The sequence below is a fragment of the Bos grunniens genome, chromosome 9 (genome assembly GCF_055505025.1).
Source record: "Bos grunniens cultivar Pamir isolate PY7600 chromosome 9, Bosgru_T2T1.0, whole genome shotgun sequence".
NCBI lineage: Eukaryota > Metazoa > Chordata > Mammalia > Artiodactyla > Bovidae > Bos > Bos grunniens.
Genome location: NC_141173.1, coordinates 28,545,522 through 28,561,778, shown reverse-complemented (window position 1 = coordinate 28,561,778; position 16,257 = coordinate 28,545,522). Strand labels below are relative to the sequence as shown.

Below are 16,257 nucleotides of genomic sequence, written 5' to 3'. Positions count from 1 at the left end.
AAGGTTGATACTGAAAGCAGGGAATCATGTTAGAGAGCTGTTGAAGAAACCCAAGGGAGAGATAATAGCATTCTTCAACTGGGGTAGATTCACAGGGTGTGGGTAGAACTGGATAAACCAAGAGATTTAAAGGTGTTATATTAATAAAATCAATAGGACTTGGTTGATTTGGTGTGGGAATAAACAAAAGGAATATATATATATATATATATATATATTTTAACCCAATTTACCTTAGTAAGCAGAATTGGATGCATCCTGGCTCTAATGACTGACATAGAGGACCTTGAAGGAGAGATGAGTTTCAGTAGACAAGATAGTGTTCTTGTTGAGCTTAATTTGTCAGAGAAATAGTCAAGTAGAGATATCTAGGAAGCTACTGGATGTACATTTCTGGGGAAATGCATTTGTGAGTTAGCCTTGAAATGATAATTAAAGTCAGGGAGCTAATGAGATCATAGAGCAATAGTTTACAAAGGGATAAAGGAATGCAAACAAATGTGGAACCCTATAAAACATAGACATGTAACATTTTTTTTTAAAGGTAAAAGAGCTGGCTATGATGTTTACTTAGAGCAACCAGAAAGATTGGTAGAAAACAAACTGTGTGAATTATAAAAGCCAGTGAAGGAGAACATTTCAATAACTATTCAACAATGTCAAATGATAGGGAAAATCTTAAGTTGGATTAGGTTTCCAAAGTGTTCATGGGATTTAGTGAATTTGCTGGTTACAGTCACAAGAAAGTTTCAATGGAGTGTTGAAAATGAACGTGGGTTCCAGAAAACAGCTCCAGAACCCTGACTAGGAAATGGGAGCAAAATATGCCCATGAGTAGAGAAAATACTTTAAAGAAATTTGGCCATTGTTGTGAGCCAAATGAAAAACTGGAGTAGAAAGAGAGATGGTGAAATATTGTGTCTATGATGGAAAGTAACTTAGAATATTTAAATGATGATGGAAGAAAGCCAGTGAGGAGAGTGATTTTGAAGATATAGGAAAAAGATAATTAACGGGGCAAGATTACTGAGGAGGTGGAAGGAATGGCTATGAAAGACTGAAATAGATTAAATTGTAAGAAGGGACATTTCTTTCTTATGAGATGATTATAAAAGGAAAGAATATGTGTACACCAAGTAAATTATACATGTGTGGAATAGCAGAGACAAATAACTAGAAGAACACAGGGAAAATGACAGATGGTATTGATGATATAAATTTTTCAAGGCACCAGCCTATGTAAGTCTGTGATTTCCCTTCAGTGGGGCTCATCTGTCTGAATACAGAAATAAAAAGACGGCAGTTAAATTGGACAAGATTTGGGGGGTTTTGGGTATTCAGATGAAAAGGCAAGATAGCAAGCTAATTAAAACTGGTTAGAGACTGTGATCATATGATGAACTGAAAGTAAAGTAAGGAATAAAATAAATGTTAATGTAAAGTATAAGGCAGTTAACAGGCTGGCAAAATTCCAAAAAACTGAATATTCTGATTTATCTTACTTTTCATTCTGTTTTTAATTCCTTCCAATAAAGTTTCATCCTTACCACTCCATAAAATAATTTTCCCTGTGAAAGCACTCATGATTTGCATCTTGCCAAGTATCAATGAATAATTCTCAGTCCTCACTTCCCTTGATTTCTCAGCAGCATTTGACACATTGATCATTCTCTCTTTCTCAAAATTCTCTTTTTACTTGTATTCCAGAACTGCACACATCTTTAGATCTGCTCCTACCTTATCAGTTACTCCTCAGTACCAATTTCCTATCTATCACCTTTATTTGAATGAGAATTTCTGGAAGCATCCAGAGCTGAATCATTAAGCTTATTTTTTCTTACTCCTTAAGTGATGTCATCAAATCTTAAGGCTTTAGATACTACCTATTTTCTGATGGCTCCAAAATTTACATCTGTAGCACCAATTTATTTTGTTCTCACTCTCCCAACACTTGAACCTACTGAGATATTCAAAATGCATCTCAGACTTAAGCTATGTAAAAGAAATTCTCAATCCTAACCTCAAAACCCATTCTTCCTTCAGCTTTCTGATTTAATAAATGACACATCAATTAATAAGCTGCTCATGCTAAAAACTTAGCATGTTATCTTTGAATTCCTCTTTTTCTCAGGTATAATATCCAAATGATCATCATATAAAATTGGTCCTTCCAACAACATGTACTAAGAAATATGTGGTACCCATCCAAGATGTCAGGTGTTATTTGATGAGCTCATTTTTGTATGGCTAAACTGTTCTCAAAATTTTGTATGGCTTTGTTACTTAGATGTCCATAACCCAGGGTTAACCATAGGAATTTGCCTTATATTGGGGAATGGTACCCTTAAAATATAAAACGTGACATTTTTCAATTCTGGTTTAGTTGCTTCCTGAGGTTGGACCTTGGTAACCTTAAGAGAAAATAAATACTGATGCCCAGAGACATTTAAGATTTGGTTGATGGGCCATTCATGTTAGGTTCCCAAGTTATAGTTACAGTTTTAAAAGTATTGGACAAGAACAACTGTCCACAATTTAAGTTAGATACATTTTAAAATATTAGAATATGATTGTGCCTACAGAAGAAAAACATCTGAATCAAAAGCACTGGGGTTTGGGAAGTCCTCAGCAATTGCATGGAACTCAGCTTTAGTCCTCCATTGCTCTTGCCTGGAAAATCCCATGGACGGATCAGCCTGGTGGGCTGCACTCCATGGGGTTGCTAAGGGTCAGACATGACTGAGCGACTTCCCTTTCACTTTTCACTTTCATGCATTGGAGAAGGAAATGGCAACCCACTCCAGCGTTCTTGCCTGGAGAATCCCAGGAACGGGGGAGCCTGGTGGGCTGCCGTCTATGGGGTCGCACAGAGTCGGACACGACTGAAGCGACTTAGCAGCAGCAGCTTTAGTCCAGGCAATGTAAGAAACAAGTTGGTGATTCTGGTTAGGGCTGGCTTGGTTAGGACAGGAGGGTCTAGCATAGCTTCAGAATCATCTGGATAGGAGTAACAAGAAAGGGAAGTTTGGCAAGAAAAGGTTAGAGGGAGGAGGGGCTGAGAGGACCAAGGCAGGTGCAGCACTGGCAGGAGTAGAAAGGAGCAGCAGGGGAGCACTGGGAGAACATGTAGAAGTTTCTTTCAGTTCAGTCAATCACTGAGACAATTCAGAATCAGCCTTAGATAATTTGGAATCAATATCCTAGAGGGAAGCAATTTTGGAATTGCTAGTTGTTTAGAGGGCTCGAAATGCCAATTTAAACAAGCTTCCCATTCAGGCCACTTTATCTTACACCTTTTTCTAATCATCTGTATTGATAAACTAATTAAGAATTTCAAGGAGCCTAAATTTGGCCAATTGTAAATCATTCTGACTAACCATAATCCAGTGAGACTGATACTCATAGGAGACAGGCCTACAGTTTTTATACATAAAACAATTAGGAGTTCCAGAAGAAGGCCGCTCCATAGCCTTATCCTTAGAGAGTGAACTTCCCTTTTTCTAAGAGCAATTAAATACCAGACCAAAATGGGAAACAAAGTTCCTAAAACAGAAGCCAGTACAGAGGATTCCCAAATAAAGCAGAATCTCTACCAAGATAAAGGGTTCATTCCACGTCCTGGGATCACCAAGGAAATGATAGAGAACAATGGATTATGGCAGATACCTTACTGGAATCCTTGGAAGTGCCAGAGGTTGGGGGTCAGTGGTGAGCAAGCAGAGACTACATAGGTTGCCTTGTATCCCACTTCTGACACCATGTATTGTCAACTAAAAAAAATATATAGAAAACTGCTAATAAGAATAAAGGATTTATTTGGGTTCTTAAGAATTGCAATTTGGAAGGGACCATTTAAGAAGCAACTCAAATTTCCTCTGAAGGGAGTAGAAAATGTCAGAGGTTTATAAGGACAACAGAGAAAAACATTCCAAAAAAACTACACAGGAGGTTACATTTAAGGTTACCAACTTACAATTGGTGCTGGCAGGCATACTGTCACTTATCAGTAGCAGACTGGCCGCTAAGCTGTGATTCCTAGAGAGTAAAGAAAATGAGCTCCAGATTAGCCTGAAGATGACCAGGTCAAAAGTTTATTTTGGACCCATTCATGGACATGTGCAAATTCTATCTCCGTAACGGTGCTCTAGCTTCAGTTTTGCTCCCTTTGACATAAATGCCTCCATTTTGTTGTTTACAGTTCACAACAGGCATAAATTTGTTTTCAAAGTATTAAAGACACCACAAATAGCTAGCTAACATAATAGATAAGATGGGGAATTATTTTAGAAGAGAAAAGGGGCACTTGAAGTCATAAGAATCGTACTGAAACTATTTGAATCTGTCCATTAATGTTAATAAGTAATTTGAGTGAATAAAACTTCCTCTTCTTATCTATTAACTTTTTACAAAGTTACCACCTCAGAACATCTGTTTGCATAATGGGTCTTTCCAGTGTTCTTGAACTAAAATGTCAATTGGCAGGAAATATTTAACATTTTTAAATGCCTTGAAACTAGGGATTTGTTAATTATGTCTCCATTTTTCTGTGTTTTTACTATTTTCTTCTTTGAGCAGTTCATTTTCCTGAAGGCCATCTAATGAATGGTCAGGCACTGAATACATGCTTAGTATTAGAGTGATACAAAATCTATAATTCTGACAGTAAATTCCTAACATTTTTACGCCAGTGCTATTGAAAGTCAGCTTTCTGAACTCTGAGTGTGGTTAGAATGTGATCTGACTTTTACATATGCTGGTGTCTCTCCAATCAATAGCTGAAGTCACAGAACACAAGTGCCAGTTGTCCAGGTTTCAGTTAGTTGTCCATGATGCTCAAGAAAGAATAGGAAACAGACTGCTCACAATAAGGTTCCCAAAATTATATGGAGATGTGGCTCCTGAAAGAAGGGAGATAGCTACTGGATAGTAAGGTTTAGACATAGTACAATGAAGTGTATTAGAATTACTTTTCAAATAAACTTAGGTCTAAAAAACATCTATTTTAATCAGTTTTCTCTTATGTCACAAAACCTTTCATTACATTCAAAAGTAGCATCAACGTAAGAGCTTCTAAATCTATCCTCTCTCAAAAAATTGGGTGAGAATACACTCATTATCTGCTTTACATATGTTAAAATGTACTAAAAAACAAAACCCATATACCTATGACTTTGCTTAAGAAGACCTAGCCAACAGAAAATCCCTCTAAGATATCTTAATTGTTTGGTTGCTAAGTAATGTCCAACTCTTTTGTGACACCCTAGACTGTAGCCTACCAGGCTCCTCTTTCCATGGGATTTCCTGGAATGGATTGTCATTTCCTTCTCCAAAGGTATCTTTAAGCATATTATTCAGTGAAAGTCGCTCAGTCGTGTCCGACTCTTTGCGACCCTATGGCGTATACAGTTCATGGAAATTCTTCAGGCCAGAATACTGGAGTAGGTAGCCTTTCCCTTCTCCAGGGGATCTTCCCAACCCAGGGATCAAACCCAGGTCTCCCACATTGCAGGTGGATTCTTTACCAGCTGAGCCACAAGTCATGACTGACTCTTTTGTGACCCCCCTGGACTGTAGCCTACCAGACTCCTATTTCCACGGGATTTCCTGGAGTGGATTGCCATTTCCTTCTCCAAAGGTATCTTTAAGCATATTATTTAACTTTTTGTTAAAATTTTAAAACGGAATGTAGAATTCTCAAGATTGCTGGCAAGAAGGAATTATATCAAATTCTTTTTATATTTCTTTAAATATTTCTTCTCCAAAATATAGTTATTTCAATCTGGGATGATTTAGATGAAAGTAGTGAGAACCCCACAACAGCTTGAAAGAGCAGTTTTTATTTGAAAGATTTTAAGCCTCTTTCTGAGAATCTAGAGTAGAAAGTAGAGCTCTGTTTAAGGTGAGCGGAGAGGGCAAGTTGGGAGGTGTTGAGAAGCGCATTTGCTTCCTGAAAGCCTTTAATCTCCAGTTCTATCTGCACATTCACCTTTTGATTCTTCCTCTACCAGCAGATTGGTGGTATCTGGTATTCTAAGTACAGTAGCCTCAAAGTGTCCAATGTGTTCTTAGATTTTAAATTCTTATGTATACTGAGTTCCACTCTCAAATTCTCGGGCCTTGAAACTGACCTGCACTGCATGGGTAACACTGCCCTGGGGACACACTCATGTGCAAAATTAGTTCTTCACAAAACTGGTGGACCTTCCAGGATATTTCTATCTCTGCAGAATATCTGTGCACGTAGAAAATTTTTATGACATTTGCTATGCAATGATGACTAATAGGCAAAAGCAGATGTAATAAATGTATCATGTATGCTTGAATGTGTGTACATATAAAATATGTATATATATAATTTATTATTGAGAAGAACAAAACCAGCTCGTGTACAATTCCTCTATACCTTACATGCAAACAAAAGCACCAAAAATTAATACACACCTTAAAATTTCATAATTGAAAAAAACTAGTTTTCTAATTTTTACTCTAAAATTGTACTTGCAAAGATTTTAGAGTTAAGAAGCAAGGACGGTTAAAATGCTTCTCTAGACTCACACTGCCAGACTTTGAATTCTGACTCTACCATTAATTTGGTTTCTAAACTTTCAATAAATTACTTAATCTCTCTTCCCAATCTCCTCATGCACTAAATGAGGGTAATGATAATCATAGGATTGTACTAAAGATTAAAAAAGTGACTGTATGAAATACTTAAGACTCTCCCATCTGGCACACAGAAATTTAGTACATTTTAATGATTCAAATGTTGTTGTATACTTTTGTTGGGGGAGTGTGTCATTTCCTCGGTTCTTTCTCCCCACAGCAAAGACTTGAAATGGTGGACCAGCAGGTTACAGCTCAGTTTTATTAAGCAAAGGATCCTCGAGGTGTGAAGGCAGGCTGACCCCAAAAAAGAAGAGGACTCAATCTTGGCTCCTCTTTTTCTATGTTTTGTCTCCTCTCCCGGAGCCTGCCCTATGTAAACTGGGCTAGTCAGGAGGGCTCTTTGTTTCACCCGAGGTTCTCACTCCAGTCCTCAGATTTTGTTTTGTTCCATTTTCACAGGCTTTTTCCTTTCTTTGCCTTTTAGCCACTGCCATTTTGGACACCATTCTCCTATTCTATTAACCTAATACTTTCTTTTCAGATGCCTGAGATTTCAACTTTTTTAACACGGACTAGTAGAATATCCATTGTTTGTGGCTATAAAGTTGATTTCGTGGAAACTGTTTAATAAAACAAATTCTGTAATTATCGTCAGTCTCAAAATAAATATTAACTGTAAAGTAAGTACATTTATAGAAATTTACAGCACAAATATAAATTTTTAGTTAAAAGCTTGACTAATAACTTCTGACTCTCAAACTCATATTAATTTTGAATAATTTGAGAAATAGTATGTAATTAGGAAGCAAAGTAGGTTGCTGATAATCTCAATTGTCAGAAAGAATTATTGTTACATTTTCCATTTAGTTCTTCATGTATATATATTTATAATTTAGTTGAGACCATTTAGACATATAATGTTATCTCTTGTATTTTCATTTAATATTAACAATGATTTAATAAAATATTTATATAATTAATTTATAATCATATATTCCATAGATTTGTAAATAGAACAATTCATGAATTGTTTAATATCTAGGTACTTTCTAGGCTGTTTGAGCGTATATGGAAGTAATGAAGGTAGTTATTTAGTCAATATCTAATCCAGGGAGCCTACAAGAGTACTTTATGCAACCAGATTCAGTTTACTGACATTCTCAGAGGTTCCCAAGGGCTTCTATACAAACTATCTCTCACCCTTCCTACTGCTTTCTGACTTTCTAAGACTTTACTATACATATTTTATAAACAGAGCACTGATTATCACCTCCAATGAATTCCTGCACAAAAATTAATTTTACACACACTCAGTAATCCCAGGATATTCCTGTGTGAGAGGAGCGTTGATCAGAAAAGTAGAAATCTTTACATTCAAGACTTTACCGACATGTTTTGTGTATGTTGCATTCGTTTCCTATTATTACTATAAAAAATTACTATAAACTTGGAGGCTTAAAACAACAAAAAATATTTTTCTACAGTTATGGGGAATAGAATTCCAAAATCAGTTCTCAGAGGTTAAAGAAGACAATAGGTCTGAGTCCTTCCAGAAATTCGGAAAGAATTTGTTTCCTTGCCTTTTTCAGTTTTTAGTGGCTGCCTGTATTTTTGGACTGTATTCCATCTTCAAAGCACATCTTTCTAATCATTGTTTCTGTTATCCCATATCTTCTTAACTGATTGACTCCTTTCACATCCCTCTTATAAGAGCCTTTGTGATTAGATTGGTCCTACTGCATAATCAAAGATAATCTCCCATCTCAAGATCCTTAATCACATCTGCAAGGCACATTTTGCCATAAAGGTAACTTTCACAGATTTTGGGAATTAGGAAGCGGACCTACTAGGGACGTGGCCTTTATTTAACCAACCACATATGTTTAGTGACTTATTCTCTTGGCTAATCCCTATGGTACATTTATGGACTCTTTCTAATATTAATAGATTGATTTCTTTTAGTAATATCCATATCTTTACCACAGTTATTCATTTTGTTCTGCCAAACACAAATTTTAATTTGTATATCACACCCAGTAACTACCAAAAAATAAAACAAAAGAAAAATGTATTACACCATACCTAAATATATCTCTCTGTTTTGGAACACATGAAGGTATTTCCAAAGTTCAAATAATCCAAATTTTGCTTGGGATGATTGCAGTGATGAATGTCTTTGAGCAAAAAGCATCTGCATTTTAAATTATTCTCTCAGGATAGATTTCTAGAAGTAGAATTATTGGGTCAAAGGATATAAATATTTTATTACTCTTAAGAACTATTGCCAAATAACTTTCCAAATATGTTGTTCTAAATGATATTCCCAGAAGTAGAGTATAAGAGAGCTTATCTCACGACACACTAGCTGTCACTGAGTCTTTGCAATCCAAAGGCAAAAATCATAGCTAACATGCTAGGATAAATGAGAAGAGATGCTGTTTGAGTTCATATTTTATTGAAGAATAATTATGGTGATTATTCCTTTCATTTTTAACTGTTTATTTTTTCCTCAAGTTATATATTTATGGTGTTTTAACTATTATTGATTTCTTAACACCTTTTTTTTATTTAGGATAATATCATCTGAGAACTCCTAGCAAAATACTTTGTTCTAGCATAGTTATTCTTACAATAAACCAATTAACCCTATTTAATAGTACTTTACGTTGAAGTCTCTATGTTTGTGAATGCAGTAAATATTCTGATATGGCACTGAATTTTTGTGTTTCTTTTATCATCCCATTCATTTCATAATCAGACCATATTAAAACACGGTCTGAGTCAAAGAAAACAAACATTTATATCCAAAATTCTTAAGACTATGGAAGGTTAGGTTTAGTAAAAGTTGAGTAGAATTTTATGCTAGTGTTATTTATTCAGCTCAAAATTCTCCAAGCCAGGATTCAATAGTATGTGAACTGTGAATTTCCATATGTTCAAGCTGGATTTAGAAAAGGCAAATGAACCAAAGATCAAATTGCCAACATCCACTGGATCATCCGAAAAGCAAGATAATTCCAGAAAAACATCTACTTCTGCTTTATTGATTACACCAAAGCCTTTGACTGTGTAGATCACAACAAACTATGTAAAATTCTTCAAGAGCTGGGAATACCAGACTACCATACCTGCCTCCTGAGAAACCTGTACACAGGTCAAGAAGCAACAGTTAGAACTGGACATGGAAACACAACTGACTGGTTCCAAGTTGGGAAAGGAGTCTGTCAAGGCTGTATATTGTCACCTTGCTTATTTAACTTATATTTAGAGCACATCATGCAAAATGCTGGGGTGGATGAAGCACAAGCTGGAATCAAGATTACCGGGAGAAATATCAATAACCCCAGATATGCAGATGACACCACCCTTATAGCAGAAAGCGAGGAGGAACTAAAGAGCCCCTTGATGAAAGTGAAAGAGGAGAGTGAAAATGCTGGCTTAAAGTTCAAGATTCAGAAAACTAAGATCATATCATCTGGTCCCATCACTTCATAGCAAATAGATGGGGAAACAATGGAAACAGTGACAGACTTCATTTTCTTGGGCTCCAAAATCACTGCAGATAATGATTGAAGCCATGAAATTAAAAGATGCTTGCTCCTTGGAAGAAAAGCTATGACCAACCTAGATAGCATATTAAAAGCAGAGACATTACTTTGCCAACAAAGGTCCGTCTAGTCAAAGCTATGGTTTTTCCAGTGGTCGTGTATGGATGTGAAAGTTGGACCATAAAGCAAGTTGAGCATTGAAGAATTGATGCTTTTGAACAGTGGTGTTGGAGAAGACTCTTGAGAGTCCCTTGGACTGCAAGGAGATCCAACCAGTCCATCCTCAAGGAAATAAGTCCTGAATATTCATTGGAAGGACTGATGCTGAAGCTGAAACTCCAATACTTTGGCCACTTGATGCAGAGAACTGACTCACTGAAAAAGACCCTGATGCTGGGAAAGACTGAAGGCAGGAGGAGAAGGGGATGACAGAGGATGAGATAGTTGGATGGTATCCCCAACTCAGTGGACATGAGTTTGAGCAAGCTCTGGGAGTTCGTGATGGACAGGGCTGCCTGGCGTGCTACAGTCCATGGGGTTGCAAAGAATAGGAAACAACTGAGCAATCGAACTGAAGTGATTTACTCAGCTTTACAATTTTACTCTAATTGATAACTTTTCTTTAAATTGTTTAATAATTATTACCACCTTGCTGCTGCTGCTGCTAAGTTGCTTCAGTCGTGTCCAACTCTGTGTGACCCCATAGACGGCAGTCCACCAGGCTCCCCTGTCCCTGGGATTCTCCAGGCAAGAACACTGGAATGGGCTGCCATTTCCTTTTCCATATTACCACCTTACCTCACAAATATTATTTTGTGTAACATCTTTCCCATCTTTCAAAAAGTGATATATTCTCTATAAATGTTTTTAAATTTTGTACATTTATAAATAAAAGTTTTACCTTTCTGCCAAATCTCTTTTAAAGAAACTATAAAGTTACATTTTAAAATTATTTGAAAACCTGATTTCTGATAATTTTTGAGAATATATATTGAAAGAGATAAACTATACTATTTTTTGAAGATTATGTCTAAAATTACAACCTAGAATATATATATTTTATGCTATAAAAGGATAAACATTTTCCTAAGTAATCTAAGAATTTATGATTTACAATTTAAATAATTGGTCTGGCTGATATGATATTTATATAATTTTATAGTAGTATCCTGACTTTATTTTGAGATGGCTATTTCTATACTGCTAATGTAATATTCTAAAGGAATCACATTTTGGTACATTTTAATCATGTGATATTCTATTTTCTTGTTCATTTCTCTATCTACTTATTACTTAAAGGTGGGGTCTGGCTGCTTGCTGCTCAAAAACCAAGAAACAGGCCGCCTTGCTGAAAAGGAAAGTTTCTTTTATTTCAGATGCTGGCAACTAGCAGGCAGAATGGATGTCTATCCAAAGGCTGATGCCCCCACCACTGACAACCAGTGGGACAAGAGCTTTTATAGTCTGAAACAGGGGGCAACATGCAGAAACAGCACAGTCAGCTCTGACAGTCAGCTTCAAATTGGTCATTGGCAGGCTGACCAGCATCATCTTGATTGTTTTATGTACAGTTAACCTTCAGTTCCAAGGTTGGCTTGTTTCCATTTCTTCGAGGCCAGTTCTCGGAATTGTGGCAGCTTATGTCACGGCTGCAGTCTGGTTACCATGTAGTTAACTTCTCCATGTGATGTTTCAGTATCTATAAGACAGCTCATAGGATATGGCTTAGAATTCTATCGATAGCCCTTGTGAAGGAACTAAAGGTCTTTGACTATGCTAAATGAGTACATCATTATTATTTGGTTTCCACTGAATGTTTTCTTTTGGTTTTCTTTGTTTTTGCATTTTTCTTATTTCTCTGATTGAACTTATTCTCAGACAAAGGGTAGGCTGAAGACATGGGGTGGGGGTGGGCAGTAACAGACCACAGGGTCCTGCTCCATTTTACACTGGCAAAGGGAGTTTCAAAAAAATTCTAAATAACAGATTGCTTTTATAAATTTGATTAGTAAAATATGAGATCATGATATATTTATTACACCATATTTTGATAGACAAGTATATTAAGCTTCCTGAGACTGCAGTAACAAATTGCCACAAATTCGATGACTTGAAACAATAGAAATTTCTTTCGCCATCCTGGAGGATAAAAGTCCCAGACCAGTTCCACTGCTGCTGCTGCTGCTGCTAAGTCGCGGCAGTTGTGTCTGACTCTGTGCGACCCCATAGATGGCAGCCCACCAGGCTCCCCCGTCCCTGGGATTCTCCAGGCAAGAACACTGGAGTGGGTTGCCATTTCCTTCTCCAATGCATGAAAGTGAAAAGTGAAAATGAAGTCACTCAGTCGTGTCCGACTCTTAGTGACCCCATGGACTGCAGCCTACCAGGCTCCTCCGTCCATGAGATTTTCCAGGCAAGAGTACTGGAGTGGGGTGCCATTGCCTTCTCCAACCAGTTCCACTAGATTAAAACAAATGTTGGCAGGGCAGGCCTCTTCTGGAGGCTCTTCCAGCTACTGGTGGAAGCCCACATTCTTTCACTTATAGCTGTATTACTCCATTCATTGCTTCCGTTTTCATGTCACCTTTTCCTTCCATGTATGTGTCAATCTCCTTTTGTGAAACATGATTGCATTTAGGGACCACCTGGATAACCCATAATTACTTATCTCAAAATCCTTAATTTAATCATGCTGGCAAAAGCCTGTTACATAAAGCAAACAGTCACAGGTTCCAGGGATTAGAATCTGATACCTCTAGGGGGAGTCAACTTTCAACCCAGTTCAACCATGTCCCAACCAGCTTTTCACTAGATTTTAATCTCTAATCATCCTGTGTTAAGGAAGAAAAGATTTAGGAAATGCTTTCCAAGGGCTTTATGTTTTGGCACGTAGGTCTAGTGTTAGAACCCTGGGTAATACACAGAAAAAGAGAGACAAAGGAGAGAAGACAGTTTTCTTTTTTCTTGAACTATTGGTACCTAATAAAATTCACTGCTTTCTAGAGTTAGGATAACATAGGGAGGAGGAAATATTAGCACTAAAGAATATTATATTTCCCATGTAAATGTGGAATGTTTGTTTCTGAAACGAGAAAATTTTTTCCAATGTGAAATAATGCCCTCAACAGCAGGCTTGGATTTGTAATCATCTGACAAAAGATTTAAATGAATACTTGGAAAATCCAACACACATTAATCATTCATTTCCAAATAAAAAATTAGTATGATTATCTCAAAATGCTTTCCTATGCTTGAAATAAAAGCAAACCATGTCCATTTGGGTATTCAATTACTTTATGTCATAAAATATGTAAACTTCTAGAACTAGTTCAGGCTCCATTTCTATAATCTCATATTTTCTTTATTTTATTATTTTTAAAAAGTTTATGAAAGAATATTTATCCTTCTTTGCACATATGTATAGAACATTTCCATATCTTTATTTAACTCACAGAGCTGTAGTGCTTTTTTATTATAAGAGATTCAAATATCTCTGTCTCAAGACCTATCTTTTGAGTATCTCAGTAGCCCATAATATCAACTATTACAAAAGAGCTTGTCAAAATATATCAAGACCATGTTCTCAAAACAATACAGTAGTTTTCTTCTACAAAACTACTCCCGCAAAATGCTATTTGAAACACATAAGTGTATGTGCTTGATGTAATAAGATCATGACATACTGACAGTTCAGTTCAGTCGCTCAGTTGTGTCCAACAATTTGCGACCCCACAAACCACAGCACGCCAGGCTTCCCTGTCCATCACCAACTCCTGGAGTTTACCCAAACTCATGTCCATTGAGTTGGTGATGCCATCCAACCATCTCATCCTCTGTTATCCTCTTCTCCTCCTGCCCTCAATCTTTCTCAGCATCAGGGTCTTTTCAAATGAGTCTTCTCTTGGCATCAGATGGCCAAAGTATTGGAGTTTCAGCTTTAACATCAGTCCTTCCAATGAACACCCAGGACTGATCTCCTTTATGATGGACTGGTTGGATCTCCTTGCAGTCCAAGGGACTCTCAAGAGTCTTCCCCAACACCACAGTTCAAAAGCATCAACTCTTCGGTGCTCAGCTTTCTTTATAGTCCAACTCTCAAATTCATACATGACCACTGGAAAAACCATAGCCTTGACTAGATGGACCTTTGTTGACAAAGTAATGTCTCTGCTTTTGAATATGCTATCTAGGTTGGTCATAACTTTCCTTCCAAGGAGTAAGCGTCTTTTAATTTCATGCCTGCAATCACCATCTGCAGTGATTTTGGAGCCAAAAAAAAAAAAAAAGTCAGCCACTGTTACCACTGTTTCCCCATCTATTTGCCATGAACTGATGGGACTGGATGCCCTGATCTTAGTTTTCTGACATACTGAGAAAGGCAGGACAATTTGAAAAGCTGAGGATTTCTCTTCTAGCATTTCCCCCTTTTTCCTGTTACACTGATGTCTTACGGAGTGTAGTGGGAAACTTCATGGAGCATACACAATGTAATTCCTGGAAAGGGAAAAAAATTTCGGAGTAGTATCATATTTAAAATTTTCTTGGTGATTTGGGACTTTATTTCTGCCAAATTCTCCAATGTCTGTGTATAATTTTAATCCTAAAAAAAAAATCCTAAGTCTTTCTTGATACAGCTTTGGCAATTAATATTCATATTCAACTTAGAGACATTTTCCCCACCACAGGCAGCCATTCGCTGACATTTCAACTCAGAGATTTGCAATCGCAGACAATTGGTATCTAAATGAGTTGTGACAGCTAGAAGAAAAACTACTGTTTTAAGATTTTCTTTAATATGTCAAATCATTTCATTACTTAATTTTCAATGACACATCTAATGGCATTTTTTATCATGATGAAAGTAACACAATCCAGAAACTGGTCTTTTGACATGCAATGTATTTTGATGTAAATAAAAATATATATATATTAAAATTTTAAATCACACCACATTATGGGTCTCCAGTTCACTGTTACCTTATCATTGGGTGTCTACAATGTATAAGCCCTATTCAAAAGATTGGAAAACACTTTGACTTTTCTAAGATGATATGCTTCATGGTTATGTATTTTGTGAAGAAAAGGAGAAAAGTTTACTCACTTGAATTCCCTGGGGATGAGTGAAGAATGCAGACATTTGAAAAATCCTTCTGGCTGCCAAGCTGTCTCTAGGCGAAATCAACTGCAGTGCATAGCCTGACTACAAATTCTGGAGTTATTTATCTACCAAGGAGTGTTCTTTATTACAAGTGGGGCTTTTGAATGGTTATGGAACTATTTAAACCATGAAGAGGAGACCTGCCACAACAGACAAAGGAGCAAAGTTAAAGTCAATGGGAAGAAGCAATCAACACACCTTGTAAAACGCTATAAAACAAAGAATATTTCCTATCATCTGGTTGGTCCTACAACAATTAAGTCATTACCCACTACAGTCTCTGACTCTTAAAGAAACCCTGAAAGAAGTTTACCTTGAAAGAAATTCAGGACAAAGAACAGGATGAGGTACTCTGTGCTTTAGGAAAACAGGCAAAAAAGTCTCCTTAGTTAAATATATTTCAGGAAACAACATTCATGAACCCAGATTTCTTGTATCTTCTCACACATAGAAAAGTACTAAAATCATAAATACCTGTCCTTGTGACTGGCAGTATCTTTTTACCAAGATGTATACTTGACTGCACATATTCGTTAGCCAAAATCATACATATTTAAAAATTTTCAGTCCACAGGATCTACTTGCAAGCATTTCTTGCAAATATTCTATGAAATCTCAAAAATCACAATGTGCTTGAGACAGAGCTTCTGCCAAGTTCAGCAGGAGGCAGGTCTAGTCAGCCTACTTGAACTCAGGGATGGAGATACTTGGGAGGTGTCTCGCTGTTTGCAGAACTCAGGTTAGACAAGACATGAGCAGGAAGAAGTCGTGAGGAGCTGTAGGAACTGCAAACGTGTTTATTTTCTCCTGAATGGCAAGGCAGCAGCAGCAGACATGCCCTATTCTGTCATGGTGGACCCAGTGGACACAGCCGTAACGCAACTCAACTGCAAGAGTCTTTCAGGTGGTGCCCATATTGTGCGTGCAGTGCTATAAATGATCTCA

The 16,257-nt window shown here is 36.9% G+C and overlaps 1 long non-coding RNA gene across 2 annotated transcripts in view; it reads right to left on the bottom strand.

The window, feature by feature from the left end:
• LOC147365722 (uncharacterized) overlaps nucleotides 1–15,452 on the bottom strand; it is a 36,336-nt gene extending 20,884 nt beyond the window's left edge. Inside the window, exons 1-3 of one of the 2 annotated variants that reach the window (XR_015132688.1) lie at nucleotides 15,256–15,452; nucleotides 8,689–8,830; nucleotides 3,974–4,035 (exon numbers count right to left, since the gene is read on the bottom strand). This is a non-coding gene — a long non-coding RNA (uncharacterized LOC147365722). The remainder of the gene's footprint in view (nucleotides 1–3,973; nucleotides 4,036–8,688; nucleotides 8,831–15,255) is intronic. The other variant, XR_015132686.1, reaches the window with a different exon arrangement.
• Nucleotides 15,453–16,257: the final 805 nt, after the last annotated feature.